Source organism: Periplaneta americana, chromosome 11 (genome assembly GCF_040183065.1).
Source record: "Periplaneta americana isolate PAMFEO1 chromosome 11, P.americana_PAMFEO1_priV1, whole genome shotgun sequence".
NCBI classification, from domain to species: domain Eukaryota; kingdom Metazoa; phylum Arthropoda; class Insecta; order Blattodea; family Blattidae; genus Periplaneta; species Periplaneta americana.
The window spans coordinates 17,932,891-17,960,645 of record NC_091127.1 but is presented as its reverse complement, the minus strand read 5'-3'; the positions used below and the strand labels follow the sequence as shown (position 1 = coordinate 17,960,645).

The 27,755-nt window shown below is 34.2% G+C and overlaps 1 protein-coding gene and 1 long non-coding RNA gene across 3 annotated transcripts in view; one reads left to right on the top strand and one right to left on the bottom strand.

Annotated features, from left to right (window-relative positions):
- The window catches only part of LOC138708856 (pyruvate carboxylase, mitochondrial-like), a 223,634-nt gene extending 222,916 nt beyond the window's left edge, over nt 1–718 (bottom strand). For both annotated transcript variants that reach the window (XM_069839111.1, XM_069839114.1), the window contains exon 1: nt 612–718. The gene's annotated coding sequence lies outside the window, so the exon portion shown is untranslated. The remainder of the gene's footprint in view (nt 1–611) is intronic.
- The window catches only part of LOC138708857 (uncharacterized), a 70,995-nt gene extending 44,548 nt beyond the window's left edge, over nt 1–26,447 (top strand). The window contains exons 2-4 of the long non-coding RNA XR_011334776.1: nt 17,851–17,921; nt 21,815–21,910; nt 26,330–26,447. This is a non-coding gene — a long non-coding RNA (uncharacterized lncRNA). The remainder of the gene's footprint in view (nt 1–17,850; nt 17,922–21,814; nt 21,911–26,329) is intronic.
- The last annotated feature ends 1,308 nt before the right edge of the window (nt 26,448–27,755 follow it).

Below are 27,755 nucleotides of genomic sequence, written 5' to 3'. Positions count from 1 at the left end.
TGCGCGAATAGTTCCATCAAGTATAAATAAACACAATTCAACAACATGTTTACAGCTTCATTAGACGGAAGTAGTAACATGCTATATTCCGCGCGCGGGATATTTGAAAATGGAACAAGTCTACGATAGAACGTAATTATTAGCATGGTACAGTCATCGAATAAAGTAAAACAAACACTTCGTAAAATAAATTCGCAGTGTCCTCGGGTATCTTATGTCTCTTCTTGTGTAATAATCGGCTCCGAATATTAATCATACACAAAAATAAAATTGCGTTGTTTTACATCTATTTATATATAATATTAGACTAAAACACTTGTAAAATATACGTAGGTATACATGCAGAAACAGATACTGAAAATTAATATTTCCTAATATAATGACATAATTAACACATAGTCTACTTCGTAAGTTCAACTACAAAACAGCGATATTGCATCACATTGAAAAATTATCTCATTTTAGTAGGGTATCATTTTCAGTAAAAACTTGGCGCTATGATGTGAAAATATAAATTAAAATTTCTCACCAAAATGTAACTGATAATTATAGACGTTTTAGATCTTGCTCCACATAGTAAGAAATACGATAACAATTATGCTTTTACTTACGTATTTCGATCGTTTCTTTGTAGAGCGTAATCCAGTCGTCCTTTCGTGTTCAGTCACTACAGCAGAAGTGAATAGTGAGAGACCCTCATTTTCTTTCGCAAGGCGATAGTCACCTATCAGATTCAAAGCTTTTAAATAGAAAAGATATTTACGACATTGTTCAGACTGACCTAAAGCAATTGCATCATACATGTTGTAATGGTAGAATCTCTGTAATAACTACACACACTATCAATTTCTTATAACACTAATTCTTCCTATCTATAATACGATATGTTAGAAATATTTGTATTTTAGGCTGAGGTAAGCAGCCCGCACTGCAGAGTTTTATTGTGAGAGAAGGTCTTTGACATCGAACGATTTCCATACCGACATCTTTTATTAGAATACTGTACTAGTATACAACTGCTGCCATCTATACGCAACATTTAGAATTATCTACTTCTCACCGGTTCTGCTGGTTGTGTTGTTACAGAAATAGGTCAACCAACTGCATAAACGGTGGTAGCATGCGACACGAACCAATAATTATTATTGTAGTGTGTATTACGGGTTAGTACTTTGTTTTAATCCATATCTGTCACACATGTATGATCAACGACTATGACACAGCTATGGCGCAGCCTGATAATTGAAGTCATGGGTTCGAATTCCGCCAATACCAATGTATCATATTTACCGTGATATACTGCTGACGCCTCATACAGGTTTACCAACATAGGCTATGTACGAAACCGTAATATTGCCTGGAATTATTTTTACATTGACTATTACACTTTTACTACGTCATGCTACTTTTTTGACCAATAAAACGGTACGAAAGGACGTCTTTCAACCAATCATTGCTGCTTATCGCACAATTTTATCGCGTCCCTAGCATTTGTTTAATTTTATCGCGTCCCTAGCATTAGTTTATTTTTATCACTACCCTAGCATTTGTTTTTTTGTTTGCCAACATTTCAAACTGCACTGGTCTGGACGTCAAAAAAAAAAAAAAAAAACAGAAAATTACAAACCACTCCAGTCGATGCACAGCACTTTCAAATATGACGCGCATTGGCATTCAAGAATAAGAATTAATGAAGATCACTAGCACCATTCGGAAATCCTGAATAAGTTGAGGGATACGCCATGTAGGCCTACACCAACGAGTTCACTTCTTTTACGCACACGTCCAATATAACATCAACTGAACCACCAACCACTAAAACATTCAAATTTTAAAATTGTACTTTCAATAATAGTTTCTTTTAAAATTATTCATGTTTATTTCTTATTTCATCATCGTTAATTAAAACGTTTCTTGTTTATTTCATCATCCCTAATTAAAACTTTTCTAACACTTGTTTATATTATTTAGGTTAAAATAGCTTCTGGTATGTGATATTATGGATAGTCACGTATCAGAGATTGTTTAATACTAAGATTTATTGAAAATCATCTGTCAAGTGACGTTGATTACTGGGATCCGGATGATTGAAGTGGAATGCAAATGTTTTAATAAAAATGAAACTGAATCAACAAAGCCTTCTTGACTAGTAACCGTCCACAGAGTTCAATGAAGAGTCCATAGTTGGCACAACTGATAACAAGAAAACATAATCATAAAACACTACTCCGCGAAACCAGGTAGCCCGGGTTCGATTCCCGGTCGGGACAAGTTACCTGGTTGAGGTTGTTTCCGGGGTTTTCCCTCAACCCAATATGAGCAAATGCTGGGTAACTTTCGGTGCTGGACCCAGGGCTCATTTCACCGGCATTATCACCTTCATTTCATTCAGACGCTAAATAACCTGAGATGTTGATAAAGCGTCGTAAAATAACCTACTAATAGTACATTATGCAACGAGCCTATAATGAAGGTAATTAAGAAGTGAGTATGGATATTTATGAAACGAGCGCAAGCGAGTTTCATAATTTTCATACGAGCTTCTTAATTACCATTATAGGCGAGTTTCATACGACTTTTTATGCTCGACCATATTTCTAACTTGATATTATTAATTTTTTAGCAATGTCCCGTATGTTGTGAGATGTGCGCAGACGCGAAAGTATTGATTTTTTCCGAGGAACAGATGTCCACATTGACCTTGCTAGGCCATAAGAACCTAGAGATAACATTCAAATTAAATTAGACATTGAAAAACGAGATGACAAATTGAATTTATTTGAATATTATTTACAATTAACGCTAATTATTATAGTAACAGAACATAACCTTCTGCGACAGTATTGGATTTCCAGCCTCCGTGACTTTTCGCTAATTCTCTTTCGATTGCATATCCGAGAATAATCGATACTTGCGGTTTTATAACGGTAGAAAGCTGACCTGTCATTGGCTGAACAGTTGTAACCTGAGTCGTCATTGGCTGAAAGACTTGACCTTTAACGAGTAGGTGTACTTTAATGACATGCATTAAAGGCCTGCTACCAGGTGTATAATTACTACATTTCGGCATGGTCGAGCATAAAATAAAATAAAAACACTACTGTCATCTAGCGTAATGTTGAGATGGTAGAATAATACATTTGAAGGCAGTTGTATTTTCGTAAGCCAATTAATATTTTATTGTATTGGAGTACATTGTTAATTCTAATCTTTATATACTTTCTTCTATTCGTGTAATAGTCAATTAAATCCCACTCGAATTTTGATTTTCTCTAGATAAATCAAAACCTCTAGTGAGATTACTGTTGATAATAATCATAAAAGAAATCACAGCGTTTCAAAGATAGGTGCTATCTTCTTCTTTAGGGCTACAATGCGAACAATAAATGGGGTGAGAAAGGACTCATATTCATTGGGATCGTACAAACAGCTAAACATTCGAACGAGTAAGAACTCCTTCTCACTCCATTTTTTGTTCAACTGAAGACGAAAATAGGGCCAATCTTCGAAAGGCAGTGACTTCTTTTTTATTGTCAGTAATGGAAGTAAATCCCGAAAAGACTAAGTATATGATTATGTCTCGTGACCAGAATATGGTCCCGAAAAGACTAAGTATATGATTATATCTCGTGACCAGAATATTGTACGAAATGGAACTATAAAAATTGGAGATTTATCCTTCGAAGAGGTGGAAAAATTCAAATATCTTGGAGCAACAGTAACAAATCTAAATGACACTCGGGAGGAAATGCCTGTTATTATTCGATTGAGAAGCTTTTGTCATCCAGTCTGCTGTCAAAAAATCTGAAAGTTAGAATTTATAAAACAGTTATATTACCGGTTGTTCTTTATGGTTGTGAAACTTGGACTCTCACTTTGAGAGAGGAACAAAGATTAAGGGTGTTTGAGAATAAGGTTCTTAGGAAAATATTTGGGGCTAAGAGGGATGAAGTTACAGGAGAATGGAGAAAGTTACACAACGCAGAGCTGCACGCATTGTATACTTCACCTGACATAATTAGGAACATAAAATCCAGACGTTTGAGATGGGCAGGACATGTAGCAGGTATGGGCGAATCCAGAAATGCATGTAGAGTGTTAGTTGGGAGGCCGGAGGGAAAAAGACCTTGGGGAGGCCGAGACGTAGATGGGAAGATAATATTAAAATGGATTTGAGGGAGGTAGGATATGATGGTAGAGACTGGATTAATCTTGCTCAGGATAGGGACCAATGGCGGGCTTATGTGAGGGCGGCAATGAACCTACGGGTTCCTTAAAAGCCAGTAAGTAAGTAATGTAAAAAGTTCAATCTACACCCAGGATGCGAATTAAGATTTCTGATGAGGGGGGATAGAATCCTAGATAGAGAATACCATACATAAAATTATTATCCTCATCTATACGACTCAACGCTTGGTTGCACTGAGTTGCTTGTCTTGCATCTTGGTCATAATGATAATTATATCCATGAGCAGGCTTAAGAGATAAGATGTGTAATTCCTAAGTTATTGATTGTTATCTGCTTGCCGGTGATGACAATACATCAATATTATTTTCTTTGCTTATTTTATAACTAGCCCTACCCGTGCGCTCCGCTGCACCTGTTAGAAATAAATATAAAGTAATTACCAGGGAACGGATTTATATGGACTAAAAATATATGAAATATGTAAATATATATGTAGTTATTTTTACCAAAATATGGAATTAAATATGGATTTTTACCAAAATATGGAATTAAATATGGACTTAAAATTATAAAAAAATGACTATGTACGTTAAATATTGGTACATTTTAATCAAACTAAACAAAAAATATAATGGACGTACCTTATCTTCCAATGTAGTTTCAACAAAACACAATTTTTATTGTCTGTTACCATAACAATAGGTTACAAACATTTCTTTCAAGTGCTGAAAAGTGAATCTTCTTCTATTGTCTCTGAGGATAGATTTATACTGACTAAAAGAGCGTTCGACGTCACAAGAAGTAACTGGTACATAATTCAATTTCACAATGTCTGCTGGGGATAAGTCCAAGTTAATCTTCACTGTTGATTCACCACTCATCACAGCAACAACCTTTTGTAGTTCTTCATATCCAGGGTTTTTTGAAAGTACAGTGTCCACCTTAGCTCTTACTGCATCTCCAACTTTACCTCTACCACGATTCAGTTGTTCCACAGTACTATTTATAATTTCAAAACTTTCAGATAGTGAAAGGTGCCTATTTTGGAGACTTTTGAGCGTTTTTATGATGCATGAAAATGTATGCTGAATGTGAGCTAAGTCATTCTTCACACTTATGTCACAGGTAACTGTTTTCGCAGTATCAATTGAGACTGCATCTTCAGAGTCCAATGCAAGGAGAACATTGTTAATAGAGTCTATATGTTCGGCATAATATTCAACTGCTTCTAGCCATGTACCCCATCTAGTTAAAATTGGCTTTGGTGGCAATGGAATTTCAGGGTACATTTCTTTCAACACGTTAACTCTACTGGGAGCTTTGAGAAATACTTTTTTCACTGATGAAATCAACAAATCTACTTTAGGGAAATTGTCTCTGACCACTTCTGCCACACGATGAAATGCATGCGCCACACAAGTAAAATGAGTCAATTTAGGATATACAACAGATAATGCTTGTCCAGCTTTGACCATATAAGGGGCAGCATCGCTAATAAAGAATAACACATTATCGTACATAATACCCTTTGGCCACAGGATACCCATAGCTTCGTTGAACAGTTTAACTATAGTTTTGTTATTGCACTTTTCTAGAACATCACAATGTAAAAGAATTCGTTCAGAATATTGTTCACTTAACAAACCGATAACTACATTACCAACAAGTCTACCTTCTTTGTCGGGAGTCTCATCAATGGAAACCCAAATTGAACTATCTTTAATTTCATCTCTTATCTTCTGTATTGTCTCATCGTAGATGGATGGAGCATACGTCTTCCTAAGTGTTGACTCATCCGGGATTGTATGTTGAGTATATTTTTCAAGGAATTCCCTGAAGACCTTATTCTTTAGTTTGTAGAGAGGAATATCAGCAGAGATGAGAGAACGGCACAGGTCGATGTTAAACTCAGATCTTACATTCGATGTTGTTGGTTGTGTTAAAAACAATTGTCTCTGCTTGGAATTTAGTTGTTTGTTGGCCTGATGTTTACTAGTTGTAATGTGTTGTTGCACCAGGAACTTTTGTGTAGATGATACTGCACACTGACACAAATTACAAAATAATATTTTATTGTCAGTTGATAAACCATCTTCTTTAAATTCTGAAATGTAACTTGTTAGTTTTGATTTTAAATTGACTGAATGACGTACTTTTGGCATATTTACCGTCTTTATAGTATGATTTACAAAACTGAACCTATGTGTACTCTGACTGGCATTTAACTGTTGAGCTGCACAACTGAAGTCTGTTAAAAATTTTAAATTAAATTAATACAGTTTTGTAACTTACTTTCCCATTGTTGATAGGACTGCTAATTTTCAAATAACTCTGATGTTAAAGGGATTACTGAACATGTGTTTAAATCTCTATTGTTGAAATGTATTTTTAAAAGTTAATGGAATTTTGTTTTGTTTTATTGTTAAACCTAATATAATATGGACTGTTTTATATGAAATATGGAAAATATATGGAAATTAACGAAAATATGTACTAAACTCTAAAATATGGAAAAATATGGAAAATAAAAGTAGGATTTTTCAACCCTACACATTGTGAAACATAAAGATAATGCAAAATATAAATTATATTAGCTTTATAAGTAAATATGTATTTACATATAAATCCTTTCCCTGGTAATTACATAATTAAAATAGAACGTTTGATCCAAAGAACATTGGTGTTTGATAGAAGGATAAATCGTTTAATACGTTACTTAATTTAAATTGTATTTAAATAATTAAAATGCGATCATTTTGGTCCAGAGAGCACTCAGAAGTTACGGTAATAACATTATAGCATTATGTCCATCTAGAGAAACTACACTTTCCAATGGTGAAATAATAATTAATTATACAAATCGGTTAATTTAGCTTTCGATATTTCATACAAACACAGAAATATTCTCTGTAGGCTATTTTTCATAGCTTTCGATTGTTGTTGTCCAAGGCCCCTTATAGACGTAGTCATTTGTTTTCATTTCATTACACCGCCTTCGATGGCATTGCATTTAAATTTTAAAACTCATTTATCTCATTAAATTTCAGTCCTATCAAAATTTTTAAAAGAATAAAACTTATCGGAAATCATTTTCAAAGAAACTTTTGTTATATAAGATATTTCACAAAAATCTATAATAAGCGAGATATTTTGATTTATTTAATTCAGGCCCCCTTATAACCCCCGTTTTAAATAACGTATTTTGAATGTCATATAGCCTAAAATCTAAGTTTCAGCGAACTTAATTTATATTCCAATTTTCATATAAATCGGTTCAGCCATTATCGCGTGAAAAGGTAACAAACATCCAGACAGACAGACAGACAGACAGACAAACAAAAATTTCAAAAAAGCGGTTTTCGGTTTCAGAGTGGTTAATTATATATGTTAGGACCAATTATTTTTGGAAAATCGAAAATTACCAGAAAAATTTCGGCTACAGATTTATTATTAATATAGATTTATAAAGTAGGCTATATTCATATTAAAACAAAATTATATTTTGTGAGGGGGGATAGAAGTTATCCCTAGCAGGAATGTTAATATGAATTTATGAGAGGGGGATAACTTTCCAACAGGTGGGAAATCCCCCCCATCCCCCCTCCCGTTAATTCGCACCCAGTCTACACCTCGTCTAAACAATTCACCGTTCCTTTCTCCTTTATGTAGAGCAATGTCATCGAAATATTCAATTAAAAGATAAGAGATAGAAAACCTGGCAGTACCGGTAATTCCATTATTATTTTTAATTATTTATTCTTTATTCACCCCTTTTAAAAACATTTGTCAATAAAACATCAACGATATGCAGGGGTATCAAAGTAACCTACGGGGTTGTGGCGGTGTAAAGATTCGTAATTTGAGAGGAAATACTTGTGTAAAATAACTTCTGTACCCAGGACATTGTTATAGGAGATTTTATTGTTGTGTAAGAAAAAAAAATGTTTTTTTTTTCTAAGAACGTCTGGAGAGATAGCATTTCCGATAAGAAAACAGGCACTGAAAGTAAGTTTTTCTGCATTCAGTACGGAACATTTCGCACTCACTTTTCGCACGCTTCCTAATAAATGCATGTACAGAACATTTTTTATAACCAACTCTTTATTAATACTATTATTCGAATGAAACGTTTCTACAGTGATTTACAAATAATTGTAGTTGGTGGTTAATATTAATATCAATCATAAATTCGTTGGTCATCGCTAGAATTCATTAATTATTACGCAGACTATTGTAACTGTGACTATGCAATTAAACCAGTCTAGTATAATATACAGTCACGAAGCTCAATACCTAGTAAATATGCATCCATAGATAGTTGCTAACCACTAGTATCGCTAGTATCGCCTCATCACAGACAATGCGAAATAGTACCTGCACAGTTTATTGTTTCTAGTACCCTCATCAACTCAAGCTTCGTGATTGTATAAAATAGACTGTGATTGAACTTCCTAATAGAAAAAACGAGAACTGTTATTTACGTCAACAATACTCTGCTGTTGCCACGAGACCACCGCCTTCTGGAAACGTATCTTACAATAGCCTACGCGTTTCAAGATAGGATGGTTCCTCTATGTCTATGGCGATCATCGTCGAGCGTACAACGTTGGCGATCATCGCCATGCGAACAACGTCCGCCGAGCTGTTTCCTTTACTGCAAACATCCACGTCATCAGAAAACTGGTTAGCACTAACTAAGTTTGGAGGCAATAAATTCTGCTGAATCATTTAACGTGGGAGACAAGTTTAGGGGTTATTTTTCTAGTAAAGAAGGAAGCGCTAAATGGTATCAGTGAGAAACAGTGTTGCACTTATGCCACTTTAAACAGAGACGTACAGTATTTACAGTATTTAAATTATTTTCCGAACGAGCGATCTGTATCATAATAAATTTCATCGTTCATTATAAATTATAGTGGTTACAATATTCAAACTATTTTCAAAGATATTCAACTTAAAACTAGCTCTAAAACACACTTCATTAGGATTTTAAAATAATCTCAAGTAATTGGTTACCATACATTAATAGTAGTTATTTTAGGTTAGAATTTCGGAGAATATATTCTCTTGACGCTCTATATATACGTCCCTGTTCTAACAACACTAAATTCAGTTAAAAAAAACCGTCTTTAAAAATATATTATGTTTTTATTGTTCTTTCTCTAATGTGTTGAAATTACATAGAATTAGCCTGTGTTGAAATACAGACGCTTTATGAGTCTTGCTTACAATTTCACCAACTTCATTTCATAACATTTCCTTTATGGATATCTCTGTATTTTTGGAACTCATATCCTACAGGGTAGGGTGATTGGAAACATGATTAATTAAAGTTTCATCATTTGTTTATGAGAAATTTCTAAATACACGATGTTTTGCAGTCATATTGTGTTATCGTCATTCGTTTGTTTTCTAAATGAATGACGATCATTGCTGTCAATTTGAAGCCAAGTCAATCCAGAGAGATGAACGCTAGCGCAGATCGCTGCAGCTCTCGCAGAACGTCTTAAAGAAGCCAGCTCCATTTATTTACACGTAGAGCTAATTGAGCGGCATTGTTAGCTCGGCGATGATCGCCATAGCGGAACCATAGCTTTAGAATATGAAGATTGTCACATGTATAAATTTCCCCCCAAATCTCTTTAATTCTGGCACTTTCGTAAAAGGAATAGCGTGTAACTTACTTACTTACTGGCTTTTAAGGAACCCGGAGGTTCATTGCCGCCCTCACATAAGCCCGCCATTGGTCCCTATCCTGAGCAAGATTAATCCAGTCTCTACCATCATATCCCACCTTCCTCAAATCCATTTTAATATTATCCTCCCATCTACGTCTCGGCCTCCCCAAAGGTATTTTTCCCTCCGGTCTCCCAACTAACACTCTATATGCATTTCTGGATTCGTCCATACGTGCTACATGTCCTGCCAATCTCAAACGTCTGGATTTAATGTTTCTAATTATGTCAGGTGAAGTATACAATGCGTGCAGCTCTGCGTTGTGTAACTTTCTCCATTCTCCTGTAACTTCATCCCTCTTAGCCCCAGATATTTTTCTAAGAACCTTATTCTCAAACACCCTTAATCTCTGTTCCTCTCTCAAAGTGAGAGTCCAAGTTTCACAACCATAAAGAACAACCGGTAATATAACTGTTTTATAAATTCTAACTTTCAGACTTTTTGACAGAAGACTAGATGACAAAAGCTTCTCAACCGAATAATAACAGGCATTTCCCATAGGCCTATTTATTCTGCGTTTAATTTCCTCCCGAGTGTCATTTAGATTTGTTACTGTTGCTCCAAGATATTTGAATTTTTCCACCTCTTCGAAGGATAAATCTCCAATTTTTATAGTTCCATTTTGTGCAATATTCTGGTCACGAGACATAATCATATACTTAGTCTTTTCGGGATTTACTTCCAACCCTATCGCTTTACTTGCTTCAACTAGAATTTCCGCGTTTTCCCTAATCGTTTGTGGATTTTCTCCTAACATATTTACGTCATCCGCTAGACAAGAAGCTGATGTAATCCGTTCAATTCCAAACTCTCTGTGTTATCCTGAACTTTTCTAATGGCATATTCTAGAGCAAAGTAAAGGTGATAGTGCATCTCCCTGCATTAGCCCGCAGTGAATTGGAAAAGCATCAGATAGAAACTGGCCTATACGGACTCTGCTGTAAGTTTCACTAAGACACATTTTAATTAATCGAACTAGTTTCTTGGGAATACTAAATTCAATAAGAATATTAAATAAAACTTCTCTCTTAACCGAGTCATACGCCTTTTTGAAATCTATGAATAACTGATGTACTGTACCCTTATACTCCCATTTTTTCTCTGATCCATAGTCGATCTATTACGCCTGAAACCACACTGATGATCCCCAATAATTTCATCTACATACATATGGAGTTAATCTTCTCAAAAGGATATTCGACAAAATTTTGTACGACGTCAACAAAAGTGATATTTCTCGAAAGTTACCACAGTTAGTCTTGTCCCCCTTCTTAAAAATAGGTACGATTATGGACTCCTTCCATTGTTCTGGTACAATTTCCTTTTCCAAAATTGAAAGTACAAGTTTATAAATTTCGCTAGATAATGCCCTTCCACACTCTTGTATTAATTCTGCTGAAATTTGATTAATACCTGGAGACACTTGCGAAAATAGCAATTGCAAATTCGTATGATTTGAGCATTCGCTTCGCAAGTACTCCAACTTTCATAGTACTAATTTTGCAACATAGCCCTTTCCGAAATTTGTATTACAATATTCTATTTTAATATTAACATACGAGTAAATTTTTATTTGTTCGCCATAAAACCACGACACGAAAAATAAACTATGCTATTTGAAGCTAATATTAGAAAAATATTAAACGAACTAAAATGTGTGTAAATGGATTCTGTAGCTGATTGCAAAAGTGAAAATATTTCGTCATCAGCCTTCTTGACAAGAGAGAGAGTATTGTATAGAAATCAAGGAAATATCAAACAATTTTCATTTTTTAGTGATCAAATAAGACGTAAAGTGATTATCAAGAAAGAGTTGTGAGAATGTCATAAAGAAATGAATTCCTGATTAAAGAAACCAGGTATTACGAAGTGGCTTTTTTTTCTCTTCTGCGCAGGAGGGACCCGAAGGCTTACACTGCAGTCTGAGACTTATTGTGCTTACCATTTCTATTCTGTGAATCATTGGGTAGCTGAACGGCCGCGCTCTTGTACAGCTGTCAAAAGAAAAAGTGGCCGCTCTCCTGGAACAAAGTTCCCTTCGGGTATCTTCGCTATAATTCGGAGACAGGCGATGTTACATGTTGTTGGACCACGTTGCCTGATATCTACAGTTATAATTGAAGTATTCTCTCTGTGATTCGATAGCGTAATGGTAGCGTTCAGGCCTCTTATTCATGAGGTCCTGCGTTCGACTACAACCTCGTGCTTTTTATGTTCTTTTTTGTTATGTTTTTGAGAGAGACAAACTATACATAATGGCTCCTTTCTCTTTTACGATTATTTTAGTAATTAACATCAGGTTCATTAATATATTATGCCATGACTTTATCATTATGATATTGTGGTTGCAAATGGAAAGAAAAAAGATTTTATTCTCAATAAAAATATCTTTCGTGGCATAAACAAAACAAATTTACTGGCGTCGGCCTTAAAACATTCAAACAATTAAGCGTTCAAGAAACAAAACAAAAAGCCACAATTCAATATTTAGTCTATCTTCCTCTTATCTCGATCATCTTGCAGTCGAGTGGGCATGGAATCGACTAGTGTTTGCAAATAGCGACTGTTCTTAGACACAATATTCCAGGCATTCTGAACATACCCACATACATAAGTGTTCTGTCCATGGGCAGGTCTTTCATTGCAAACCCAGCAATCTCCAATCTTTCCTATTTTCTGCCTTCCTCTTAGTCTCCGCATATGATCCACATATCCTAATGTTTTCTATTATTCTTTTCAACCAGAGACCCAATCAATTCCTTTTTCTCTTTCTAATCAGTTTCAGCATCATTCTTTCTTCACTCACTTTTTCAAACACAATTTTATTTCTTATTCTGTCTGTCCACTTCACACGCACCGTTTTTCGCCACATCCACATTTCAAATGCTTCAATTCGTTTCTCTTCATTTCGTCGTAATGTCCATGTTCCTTCCCCATACAGTGCCGCACTCCACACAAAGCACTTCACTAGTCTCTTCCTTAGTTCTTTTTCCATAGGTCCGCAGAAGATCCTTCTTCTTCTATTAAAAGCTTCCTTTGTTCATGTTTGCAGTTTTTCTTGGGAAGGATAGGCCTAAATGCGGTAACATCCCGTTGCTTACCGCACACCACTATCTCTTTCGCATCTTATTAAATTCCAGGGGACCCAAGCATGGAGATGAGGAGAGTGGATTTGACTAATTGGGCCCTCCGGACTTCACCGAAAGTCACGGCAAGGGTTAAATATTAATTCTATCAGGATGTTTGACCCGATCAGAGACCGGGAAATCTCAATTAGCCTTTGCCTCCCCGCATCCTGGACTAGCTTCTACGAATCATCAGAAAATCTTAGAGTGTGATTGGGCCAATTTTTTCGAAAATGTTTCCACACTTTTTCCCTCGTAGCTCAGCGGACGAACGTCGAAATTTAGATGTCAACGTCTCAGGTTCAATTCCTCGTTACTCCTTTTCATTTTATTGTGATTCAAGATAGTATAATGTAATAATACAAAAAGAAAAACTAATACCAGTATTATGCAACTGAATTTTTCCAAACCTAATATTAAATTTATGTTATTTATATCGCTAAAGAACGATTACAATATAAATAACTAGAATATTATTTATACAGTATCACTAAAGAACGATAACAGAATATAAATGATAAATATCGGTTTGTTTAATTAATATAAGATATTATATAATACTTATTTAATTATCTAAATAAAATAACCTATTTTACAAAGAAGGATGGTTATTTGTGTTATAATAATTACTTACATAAAATACAGATTATTTATATTGCGAAAGAACAATAACAATATAAATAACTTGAATATTATTTTATAATGCTAATGAAGGAAAACAATATAAATGATAACTTGAATATTATCTATATCGCTAAAGAACGATAACAATATAAAAAACGTGAATATTATTCATATCGGAATTTCACAGATTTATTACAGATATATTTAAGAAATTGTAGAAGAATAGTAATTAGTAACAGTGTCCTATTTATTCTTCTTGGAGCCAAATTTGTAACTTTTAAAAGTGTGGTTACTATGTTGAAGTGTATGTGTTGTAACGGATGCTTGATTTGTTATGTATGTGAGTCAGTTATGTGATGCTTGATGTCGTCGCAATGTCGTAATTATAGTTTGATTGTGTTTGTATGACTATTGTGTATTAATTTATGATGTATGGTACGGAAGGCTGCGTATTTGTGTTATAGAAGTGTTACGTATGTGTGTTGTTAATGTTTTTGTATGTTTCAAATTGATACCTGATATTTATTTTGCAATCGCAATGCCTAATTTACGGTTTGTTTATGTTTTGTTTACATCGCGTAAGCTAATTTAATTTTCTTTTCTATTTCTCTTTATGCTTATCTTTTTTGTGTATGAAACTATAGCCCTAACATACATATGTAAAATAGGGCTAACCACCATTGGAGATACAATAATAAAAATTGTTATTCATATCGTTATAAAACGATAACAGAATACAAATGATAACTTGAATTTTATTCATATCTCTAAAGAACGATAACAAAATATAAATAACGTGATATCCATAAAGAACGATAACTGAATATAAATGATAATTTGAATAGCATTTACATCGCTAAAGAACGATTAAAAAATAAAATGAAAACTTGAAGAAGGCCCGAACCCACAACCTTTGAATCACTAAACAAGCACTCTACCGCTGGCCTACAAGGCCCAGACATGGAACACTTTCATAGTTCGGGAACTGCTTGTACAAGCACATGCATCGTGTAACATCGCCGCGACCCGAAGTGGACTTTGAAAATATTCGCTGTTCACGAGTGCGGCCACTTTTTTTTTTTGACAGCTGTACAAGTACAGCACGCCGCAACGTGAACTTAACCCGGACTATGGTATGGATGATGATATCTGAGATTGTTGTTGTTATATTGTTGATCGAGTACATAATTAGATTTGAAATGAGGTTAATATAAGATGTTGTATTTATTTATCTGCTTTGTTAGAAAGTAATCGAAACTCTGATAAGGCCTTGAAAAAATAATATTATGTAGGCACTGCAGTGGTATGAAACTTTACTACATGTGCTTGGGAGTTGCCCACAGGGAGAAGTACTCAGAATAAAACGTCACAACATCATACGTTCTATGATCGCAGATGCACTTCGATCCAAAAATCTAGACGTTCACGAGGAAGTTCATTGTATTGCTGATGGTGGGAGCAATCGTAGGATCGATGTCATAGCTATAAATAGGAATAAACAGACAGCCGAAATAATTGATCCTACGATCAGATTTGAAATCTCAGCCACTCAACCATCTGAAGTGAACGAAGAGAAAAAGAAAATCTACGAACCCACGATTCAGTACCTATCAGCGAAATACAACATTGAAAAAATCACAGTTACCGGTCTCTTCTTCGGAGCGAGAGGCACCATTCCGAAAGCCTTTGTAAAGTGGAGGGAAAAATACAAGCTGACGAGAGATCTCCAAGATGCCATCGTCACCACCATTATAAAATGTTCTGTAGCGATATTTCGTCAGAATCTTTATGGCGTACCTTCAATTTAAATTATACTTGGTTCTATTTTTTTTTGTTATGTCTTAATCACTTTTGTCTGAAACCTGTTTATATAATTTTTCATTTTAAATTTTATTGTGAACTATTCTGTGTCGCAGGGCAAACCCAAAATACTGGGTCAGACCAGCGAATAGGGATTATGAAGAATGGACACTTCGCGTCGGTACCTTTGATGTAGCCGGACTGATTTCAATGACCTTCAAGCCAGCTAAAGCGTGAGATTCTGCTTTCTCCCTAGAGTTGGCGCTGACATCACACCAGCTAGCAGTCGACACAGCGGAAATATAACACATATAATTAATACATCTAGGTACATTATGTACTCAAATAAAATAAATTGGATCCATAAAATAATAAATCCGTCATTAACTGTAATGTCTAGACTCTAGAGTTCCTTTATAATGAGAGTTGAGACGTTGACCCCAACAACAATTAAAATATGTAATGATTTGATAGCGCTGAAAATGGAAAAACAAAACTCTTACGAGAAGTAAAACCATATACCTATACTATATTATTATATACAAATATTAAACGAATTCGATACTTAATTCCATAATGTATTATATTATTTTATAATATAATTTATTATATCTGAAATATAAAATATTATTATTACAACTAGTTTGTCACTGAGAAATAATGAAAAGCTGTTAACTTGAATTTATTTGAAGCAAAGCGTTACTGGATTATGCAATAAGGTAGGCGATGTTTGTATCCTGTGTCTCAACTCTATTCTCAGTTATTATCTTAGCGTATGCTCGATTACACTAACCTCTAGCGCTTGAAAGTCGAACTAAACGCTGGCGCACAGAGAAACAAAACACAGGAAAATTCGCTCAGTGTCCATTCTTTATAATCCCTATTAGCTGGTCAGACCAATAAATTGAATAAAATAAATGAGAAATATATTACGTATCTAATTGTCATATTTCAGTCCGATCAATAAAATTACGAAGGCCATAATTTCCCTCTTTATTTACACTTACGGTTCTGTCTTTTGTTAGTTTGTTTGGAGTTCAATGTGGACGATTATCTTCCTGGATATAAACTGTAAATAAAAGCTGCTGTATTTCCGAACTTTATAGTGTATTTAGACTTCATAATTAGTTAATACATGTGGAATCTTTATAAAATGAATTGTATGTATTCAACATTTCTCTAATTGTTTACATAAAACAGATGAACATCATCTTTGTTCCTACATGAATTACAACACAGGAGAAAGTTATTTGTTATTAAAGGTAATAATTATAAACACAGTAACTCATTATAACCGTGTTTATGCGTTGTTCTGTAATATCCTGAAGCGTTCGAATTAGTGAAGAATAAATTGTATAACTTAATGTCTTTACAGCGAGACATTTACTTAATTTCTGTGAATGTGTTATATAATTTTGGTGCCTACAAAATCGAGTCTGAGCCATAGGTTTGTTCAAGAATATTATTTCATGTAAATTGTAATGTACACAGATATATACACACGTATATATAGGCGTATATAGGCTTTACATATGTATGTAAATATATAGGGTGCTTAAAAAAGTGTCGCATATTTTTACAGGAGGTAGCATTGGTCGAAACTAGAAAAAAAAGTTTCTCATAAACATGTTTCCGGAAACAAATATCTGTTGAGATATGGGCCATGCTGTATTGTGGCCTACAATATAGAAAGTGCTCTGTATGGTTACCACACATTCTTACACATGAAGACTCCACTGGAAGAATGATGGATGTCATTTGGAATACATTTTGCAGGAGAAGCAATTGAAAGTTTGAAATGCTTAGCGCTCAAAGCTTAACTGTGATTTTCCGATCATTACTGGACAATGACTATCAGTGTTAATGCCATATAACTCTCTCTATATATTCTATAATTATGTCTTAAGCTATGCATTGACAGTCTTGGTTCATTTTCGACAAGAAAGTGACATCCATCATTCTTGCAGTGGACTCATCACATGTTTCAGTCCTTCTCAGTGTATTACGAACTCTTGCGACTACATCTTGCTGTTGGATTTGTTCACATGCCTTGGATACACTCTCCTGTAATGCTTGTACGTTGTCGATAGATGTGGCATACACCAATGTCTTTAAATGTCCCCATAGCTAGAAATCCAAAGGATTTAGGTCAGGTAATAGGGTAGGCCATGCTACTGGACCTTCTCGACCAATCCACCGTCCATTAAACCTCATGGTTAGGTATTTTCGCACGAAGCGTACCAGTTCAAATTATATATAATATAATATAATATAATATAATATAATATAATATAATATAATATAATATAATATAATATAATATAATATAATATATAAACACAATGGTATCTAACTTCTGAAATCTTCTGATTGCAGAAAGTCCTCTAAGTAAGGTGACAACATGACTTTGGAAGTCCTGACTATCTTCGCTCTTTGTATTCCATCAGGTAACGAATCTTAAAATTTCATTCTAACAAAATCAATGTTGCAAATCTATTACTCTTAACATGTTTTCTGTGTTATTATTTTCATCCGAGTAAACACAACGCAACGTCACAATTTCAAGACATCTCCAATTCTCATGGTAGATAGATAGATAGATAGATAGATAGATAGATAGATAGATAGATAGATAGATAGATAGATAGATAGATAGATAGATAGATAGATAGATAGATAGATAGATAGATAGATAGATAGATAGATAGATAGATAGATAGATAGATAGATAGATAGATAGATAGATAGATAGATAGATAGATAGATAGATAGATAGATAGATAGATAGATAGATAGATGGGTGGGTGGGTGGGTGGGTGGGTGGGTGGGTGGGTGGGTGGGTGGGTGGGTGGGTGGGTGGGTGGGTGGGTGGGTGGGTGGGTGGGTGGGTGGGTGGGTGGGTGGGTGGGTGGGTGGGTGGGTGGGTGGGTGGGTGGGTGGGTGGATGGATGGATGGATGGATGGATGGATGGATGGATGGATGGATGGATGGATGGATAGATAGATAGATAGATAGATAGATAGATAGATAGATAGATAGATAGATAGATAGATAGATAGATAGATAGATAGATAGATAGATAGATAGATAGATAGATAGATAGATAGATAGATAGATAGATAGATAGATAGATAGATAGATAGATAGATAGATAGGACAGACAGACAGATAGATAGATAGGACAGACAGATAGATAGATAAATAAATAAAGATATATGGAAAGCAAACGAAGTATCTATAACAATTTAGAACACAGGAATCATGACAAATTTCTACATTTTGGCACTGAAACTAATTAGCTGAACAAATATCACATTTATTTAAGTATCCGCAAAAGACTTATGTACTCTACTTCATCCTTTTCGTACTGTGAGAAAAATTTTGGAAAACTGAAATGTAATTAATGTGATGATACGAGGTAGAGTATCCACCGGCCACTGAACGAATATTGCACACTTTTATCACTGTCAATGTGGCACTATAAACCAATTTTCAATACTTTTATCACAGCCACAACATTTTTCAATTCTTATCTATATATATAATTTGAACTTGTAATGGAAATTACGGAAAAACGGCTGAACTGATTGAGTGACCCCTCATTTTCATGCCTGGCATCCAAAGTTTTTCGGAAAAGTAGTAGTTTTCAGTGAAATGTCAATTTTCCTACATAATTTTCCTATTTTCCAAAATCCATCTGTTGTCAGTTTTGAGAACTAATTTTATTGAATCACTGCCGACTTGATTGAATTTCAGAACAAAACACACACTACAATAAACAATAGGCTATTACACGAAGGCCATGACCCGCAGGATTGCCGACATATTTAGAACTCAATTCAATTTGTTATTAAAAACTGATTCTGCAGTGTATAATTTTCTGAGTACAGCTGTGTATTGGATATTCAATTCTACGAAACTTGAGGTGGTTTGATGACATTATTACCATTAGAAATTAAATATTATTATAGTTAATATCATTATGCATTTATGTTTCATTAATTGTACATAATATTGATGCTATATTGATGACACGAAAGTGAAACGTTTTGTGGTTATGTAAGTAAATGTAGAGCATATCTTAATTTAGATCTTCATTTCTATAATTTACTGAGTGGCTGCTATATATAACTACAAAACTTAAGTAAGATAATAATATTGTTATTAAAAATAAAATATTTTTGTATTTATTAACCCAGTAGGGATGGGTCTTTTTCATATACTTAATGGCGGTGTAGTGTAGATATTGATCTGTGTCATTGTCTTCAGTATTGGCTCCAGAGAGCGCAAAAATTACAGTTCCTAAGGAAAGATCAAAAGGTATTACTTACTGATAAAATAAGAGGCCTAGAAAATTTTGTAGTCTCCAGATCATTTCAGCAAGATCTCTTAGTAGAATAAAATGATTTTACGTTCTACATTTCAAGTTCTACATGCAGATGCTATACGAAAATACTATTGTTCGAAAGCTTAGCAAACATAACATTTTTTTAACTTTTGCCTACAATCCACAATGACCTGAAATAGCTACTGCTATCGTCCTGACATTGATACTTGCGTTTTCGCGTTGAAACTCAAAAACTGAAGTTGGATAGGTTCAAGAAAAAGTATTTGGCCTAAAAAAATCCATTCAGAAGGAGTATGTTTCATTATTATGGAAGAAAATAACTATCAAAAAGACAAGTATTCTTCGTTGAAAATAAATCTGAAAAATGTTTATTTGAACGTCTAACGAACTTATTTTGCAGCAGCATTTGCTGCACAAGCCACTAGTATATATGAAATTATCACTACATTAACCCATTTAATATATCACAAAACATACACTGAACGAACTAAATGTAATTATTATGAAAGTCGCCATATTTTCATATTTATTATGATCCACTTACATTAGATGGCTACCGACACGTGTAGCAGGGTCGACAATACATGCAAACGAAATTGTACTAAACGTGAGGAATGTTACTACAGGTGTGTAGTATTATGTGACAGGTTAGGTTAGGTTTGGTTTGGTTAGGTGTGTATTATATGACAGGTTAGGTTAGGTTTGATTAGGTGTGTATTATTATGAGAGAGGTTAGGTTAGGTTTGATTAAGGGTATAGTATTATTATCATGTTGGCGACTCTGAAACCCACTGTTACATTAACGACGATTTTCGTATATAAGTAAGGTACGTATTTAGGGCGGGTTGGTTTGGCTTACAGCTCTCCCAGTGATCACATCAATTTCTACTACTCAATTCTATAAATCCAAGGCATTTTCAAAGTATTTTATAGAGTTCCTATAGTGGCTGCGACATAAGTAACCTTGACCGAAAAGGATATTACAACAATTCAGATTAAAGTCAGAAAAGACACTGACAAATTCTAAAAGAGTCACGACTTTATTGAAATTAAGGGCTGGGTACCATCACAAAATTAATACAAATAAAAATTTAAGTCCCTGAAATTAAATTCTTAAATTATTTCAATAAACAATTGTAGAATACGACTGAAAATTTATAAATGCTGTATGTTTATATTTTAGTAGGTTATTTTACGACGCTTTATCAACAGCTGAGGTTATTTAGCGTCTGAATGAGATAAAGGTGATAATGCCGGTGAAATGAATCCGGGGTCCAGCACCGAAAGTTACCCAGCATTTGCTCATATAGGGTTGAGGGAAAACCCCGGAAAAATCCTCAACCAGGTAACTTGCCCCGACCGGGAATCAAACCCGGGCCACCTGGTTTTGCGGCCAGACGCACTGACCGTTACTCCACAGGTGTGGACTAAATGCTGTATGTGTTGAGAGCAAAATGATGAGAGTAGAAAATAGCAGCTTACTTAGGCCTAACAGAACAAGAAACGATAGAATCACTTGAGAAGAGATAAAATGTCTCTGCCGGAAAGAGTAGAAATGAGAAAGTTAGTTATAATAATAATAATAATAATAATAATAATAATCATAGTAATAATAATAATAATTACAATAATAATAATGTTTTCGCTACGCTTAGGCGTGGGTTCGATTACCGCTTGGGCTGATAGGCTACACAGTTACGGTTTTCCCGATGTTTACCTCAACTGTAAAGCGAATATCAGGTAGTCCGATGCCGAATCTTCAGACTCATCTTAATCACTAATTCCATCAATGCTAAATAATCTAGTAGTTGACATAACGTCGTTAAATAATCAATTACTATGTAATGGCATTTCTTCAGTGCGAGTGCTGTTAGTTTTGTTATGTAGTAGGTTTAGCGTCATTAAAATTACGTTCTAGCCTTTCATATAATAAATACGAAAACAGAAACCACACACTTGGACTTTGCTTAATATCATCTTTTCTTTTGCAGTCTTAATGGCTTTCAGCTCTTCCCCCCTGTCAACGAAGAGAGAAAACGGAACTAAACTCATAACCATCCATCCTAATCCAGAAAAGACCGACAAAGGTAAAAGAAAGACACGTTATTACTATTTCATTAATTCATGACTGTATGTTGACATTAAGTCGGTTTACATACACATCGCAATGTAATGTCGCACTGTATTCCTTATATGGCAGCAATCAAAATATGTCAATGTTTTGTAAGTAGAAAAGTAAATAGTGACCTTACATTATGCTCCAGAGTGAATTGCAGGGTTACCAAGGAATTCGAGCCTCCGTTGTCACACTTTCCCTTACAGCACACTCTACACGACTACCTTGAATCAATTATTGTAAACATACTTCCACGCAAACGTTTCTCAGCCAATGAATGAGCTCATTTGACACTAAATAGACCAATGAGAATCGAATTACACTGATGGTTAAAAGCACACTGCTCAAAATTAAATGATATTCTTTTCTACGTTCATTTGTTTTATTTGTATCTTCTCTGCTTCGATGTATCAGCAATCAAACTATTATACTGGTGACAGACTACAGTCACTAATCGATATTATCGACCTAATCGCTATCGGGTTTGTAGTGTGTCACAGTCCCGATCTCGATCAGGAGCGAAATCCTGTTTCCAGAACAAGATAATCGCGCTGAGGCACGGCCCAGTGGACGAAAGTAACATTTTAGTAGACTTTGGTTTCGAAACACCTTGATTTATATTATTTAGGAAGTCGTGATAGCTTCTGCTGTGGAATTTTGTTACCCCTTCCATTGTATTATATGAAAGAGAAACGAAAATGAATGGCTAGAAACTGAATTTGGCTACTATTAGACGTAGTCGAGAAATTTAATGCAGATGTGAGAAAAGCAAAAAGAAATATATTAACAAATGACAGACCAACTATTCATATTTCTTATATTTAGAGAGCAATAGAAGGCTGCTGAAATGTTCATTTCAATAAATAATGGATTACAAACTGGAACTGGTTTCTTTTTCAGATTTTCAATTTCAGTCTCCATTACGAAGCTATCGTTGAGGTTAGGGTTCATTTTAAAAATATGTTTTATTACAAAATAATATAAATTTTTGGTATGATGATATAAATTTTATAGATTATAAAATTTCTTTTCAAAACAATATAAATAGTAATGATACAAATTGTATCAGTTTACATTGTAAAGCATATAACAATTTTAACAAATAAATTCCCATATTAACCTGCAAGAAACAACAAAAAAAAAAGGAAAAAAAAAACAATGAACAAACATCAAAAGAAGGTATGAACTTTAGGTGTTGTCCAGGAGGGAACAAACGTATACGTATGTACATCGAGAAAATTGTTTCCTCTATGGTAATTCAGCTGTTGACCAGACGGGACTAGTGTGTCACCACATTTTCGGTAATCGCGATCGGAGCTAATCGCGATTAGCGACTGTAGTCTGTCACCAGTATTACGTCATACTCGCAGTCTCAACATGCAACAATAATTAATTACAATAATTGTACAATTAATAATTGAGCAAAATGGTTCACAATAAAATTAAACCTGTTCAAAATTACAGATAAGAATGATAAAAGACTTCAAAATAAAGTGTTGTTATAACCTAAAATATTCAGTTGTTTCTATTCCAAGGAGCCTTTTATTCCTATCATCTCTGCTTCGATTCGATTGTTTTCCTTGATCTTCTTACTATAATATCGAATGTTTAGTTGTTCGCATTGCGATTATTTTGTCGAATATAAGTCGTGATAACAGTTATCCTGAGGTAATTTAATTTCGCTTTTTAAACTCATGTTTGTTGTCATTACATGATAATTTCTCGGCCTCCAGTCTCGAAGTGATTATAATGACAACAAACATTCGTTAAACTCAATTAAATTGGAGCATGAAAAGTGAAAGATAGAAACGGAGAGAGACTTACGCGATTGCTTTCGCTCTTGTTTTTTTATAATACAACAAAAATTACCAACATAGCTCAAAGGTCGGTCAGCTTCTTCTTCCAGCTTATAATAGCAGTAGACTTTGTAAAGGAAGCAAAGAAAAATCACTTCTAAATCCTTGCTCTTTCCTTACGCATTCCTATCTTCAATAAATAAAAGAATTCTCTAGAAATTAACTTAAAGCAATGTTTTATATATCAAATTATAGCTCATTAAATGAATAATCAGTGTTCTGCAAAAGAGAAATTTAGTAAGTGCCTAACTATTGGCAATGTTTGGGAAATAGAGGTACTGTATTGAATTTTTAATACCATCACTGCATGATTTAAAAGAAAATGTATTTCATTATTTTGCTACTGCAGTTTTGAGACTAGCTTCAATCGTTTCAGAGATATTTTGTACACTGGCGTTGAAAGATACCTGACCTCTTACTAATCGATAGTGATCAATAATTTGTTGGTGTAAGTGTGGCTTGTTTAGTTATTACTTCTATGAATAGATGGCGAAGATAATAGTCAGTATTGACAATCGTATATAAATTTACCCGCATTATAGAATTCAATATCATCCCCCTCTGCTGATTGTGAAACAACACTGTGTTTAGCTGGAAACCGCTGATATTGTCAATTTTATGAGAATAATTTATACTTTAATCTACATCATTTTCCCCGACACTTTTTTAATCGTCCCAAAAATGGTGACATCTATTGAGAACTAGCGGAACTATTTCAAAGTTTTTGAATTTTTTTATATCTTTGGTTCTGATTTATCCCGCAGTTTGAAAGTTCGCTTACATGATCAGAAAATTGCAGGTCAGATATATTTGAACGCCAGTGTAGCTGCTTTAAATGTTTAATATGTTGCAATTGATGGTATTAAATACTATCAGTTATGTTACTTTTAAAATGTATCGGTTTGTTTATAATTGATTCATTATTGTGGACGTTTTAAACTTAGGTCTAAATGTAATTTTTATATAGAAAAATATGCCTAAAATAAAAAAAACGTAGTTTCATCAAATTTATTTTTGAAGAAACAACTTTCAGTAGAAGGTCTTACGCAGGCGTCAATTTCAAACTCAAATAGGAATATTAAATTTATAAAATGTGTAAATTTATTTATATAAACCGGTTAAGGATGGTTAATATAAATGTACGAAGTATAGAAATCGACTTTCGTTCATTTTAGCAACATGGGCTCTGATTTAAGGGGAGAGGATGGTATTTTTTGGTGAAAAATGAGTAAATTAAAAAAAAAATCTTTAAATACTCTGTGATATGTGTGGAATGAATAGCATAACATTTTGTGGGTATTTGTGCCCTTATCGGATGTTGAGTCGCCATTTCTAAACTTCCTGCGGTATGGATTTTTAAATCACTCTCCCACTTTTACTGTTGTTTCCGGTAAATTAAATTTTCAAAAAATTGTTTTTTCTTTACAATACCCTTTGATATGTGTGGAATACATTGCATAACATTTTGTGGGTATTTGTGCCCTTATCGGATGTTGAGACGTCATTTTTAAACTTCCTGCTTTATGGATTTTTAAATCACTCTCCCACTTTTACTGTTGTTTCCGGTAAATCAAATTTTCAAAAAATTGTTTTTTCTTTAAAATGCACTTTGATATGTGTGGAATACATTGCATAACATTTTGTGGGTATTTGTGCCTTTATCGGATGTTGAGTCGCCATTTTTAAACTTCCTGCGTTATGGGGTTTTTAAATCACTCTCCCACTTTTACTGTTGTTTCCGGTAAATCAAATTTTCAAAAAATTGTTTTTTCTTTAAAATACACTTTGATATGTGTGGAATACATTGCATAACATTTTGTGGGTATTTGTGCCCTTATCGGATGTTGAGACGTAATTTTTAAACTTCCTGCGCTATGGATTTTTAAATCACACGCCCGCTTTTATCGGTTTCCAGTAACTTCATTTTTTTGCCACATTGCCAGACAAAAATGGATATAATTTCTGAACTATTAAAGATACATGCATGAAATTTAGAACACACATTCTTTAGACTATTAGAAAACTTTTCTCTGTAACAGAATTTTGTTAATTGTTTTCATTTCAAAAATACGTCCGTTTGTTTTCAAGAAAGGAAATCAGAAAATTGTTATTAAATTTTAATTGTTTATTTTACAAACGTAGGGACTAATATCAAAATTCTGTTACAGACAGTTTGTAGAACATGCTTTTGCTAATACACTGCAAAAAATTGTTTGAATCTATCTTTAAAAACGGTATTAGATATATCGGGTTTAGTACAATCCTGCATTGGGTATTTTTTTCAAATATGGGCCCCCAAATAATTTTTTTTTTCAAAATATTTTTATTTGGTTGAGTTGCCACAGCTATGAGCTCTCTACATACAAAAAATTAATATTTTACACCAAATAGGAAAAAAAGTTTTAAAAAATACCATCATCTCCCCTTAAGTTATCAATCAACAAATATTTTCACGAAAAATTCGCTTATCTCACCCACATAAAACAGTCTGACATTGTGGAAATGTTAACGCTTGTATTGTTTGTATATTTCAGGGAGTGGACTGATATGCTACACTTGTGAAGGAACACGTTGCCTGGACCCCTTTAATAAAACCAAGATGAATACCTGGCATGTTTGCAAAGATGGAACTTGTATAAAAATGCACCGTGAGTAACGTTACTAGAGTGGTTCCCGAAAGCGATATTCTCTCTGTGTCTTATTTGACTATGCCTCTTCTCTAAGCAGTGTTTGAAGTCGGAAACAAATGTGAGATTACAAAGGATATGATGACAGAAGGAGGAAATGGGAGAAGAAAGAATTAAAAGTTACTCGATCGCGGGTCATTGCAACGTAATCTGGAGTTGTGAGAAAGACTCTATGTGAGCTGCAAGACTGTTAGCCATTTATCTCACTCCGTTGAAGGAACTTAAGATAATTTTAAAGAGACTATTACACTCTTACTACATCATACTACTTTTGACCAATAAAACGGTACGAAAGGACGTATTTCAACCAATCATGGCTGCTTATCGCACAATTTTATCGCGTCCCTAGCATTTGTTTAATTTTATCGCGTCCCTAGCATTTGTTTCTTTGTTTGCCAACATTTGAAACTGCGCTGGTCTGGACATTACAAACCACTCCAGTCGATGCACAGTAGTTTCAAATATGACTCGCATTGGCATTCAAGAACAAGAATTAATGAAAATCACTCATCATACCTATGCATCTTCTGAAATCCGATTTACAAATAAATGAAGAACACCATTCGGAAATCCTGAATAAGTTGAATACACCATGTAGGCCTAAATCAACGATTTCCACTTCTATTACGCACACGTCCAATATAACATCAATTGAACCACCAACCACATTCAAATTTGAAAATTGTACATTCAATAATTATTCCTTTTTAAAATCATTCATTCGGAAATCCTGAATAAGTTGAATACACCATGTAGGCCTAAGTCAACGAGTTCCACTTCTAATACGCACACGTCCAATATAACATCAATTGAACCACCAACCACATTCAAATTTGAAAATTGTACATTCAATAATTATTTCTTTTAAAATTATTCATCTTTATTTTTTATGTCATCGTCGTTAATTAAAACTTTTCTAACACTTGTGTATATTAGTTAGGTTATGTTACAGCTTCTGCTCAAAGAGTTTGTAATACTTATATATTACAAACTCTTTGCTTCTGCTATATGATATTATGGATAGTCACGTATCAGAGATTGTTTAATATTAAGATTTATTGAAAATCATCTGTCAAGTGACGTTGATTACTGGGATTCGGATAATTGAAGTGGAATGAAACTGTCTTAATAAAAATGAAACTGAATCAACAAAGCCTTCTTGACTAGTAACATTGCCATCGTGTATGGATCGGGAACTTCTCGACGAGAAGGCATTGCTCACTACTGCCATCCAGCATGCATCTAGCGTAATATTTGTAATGTTGAGATGGTA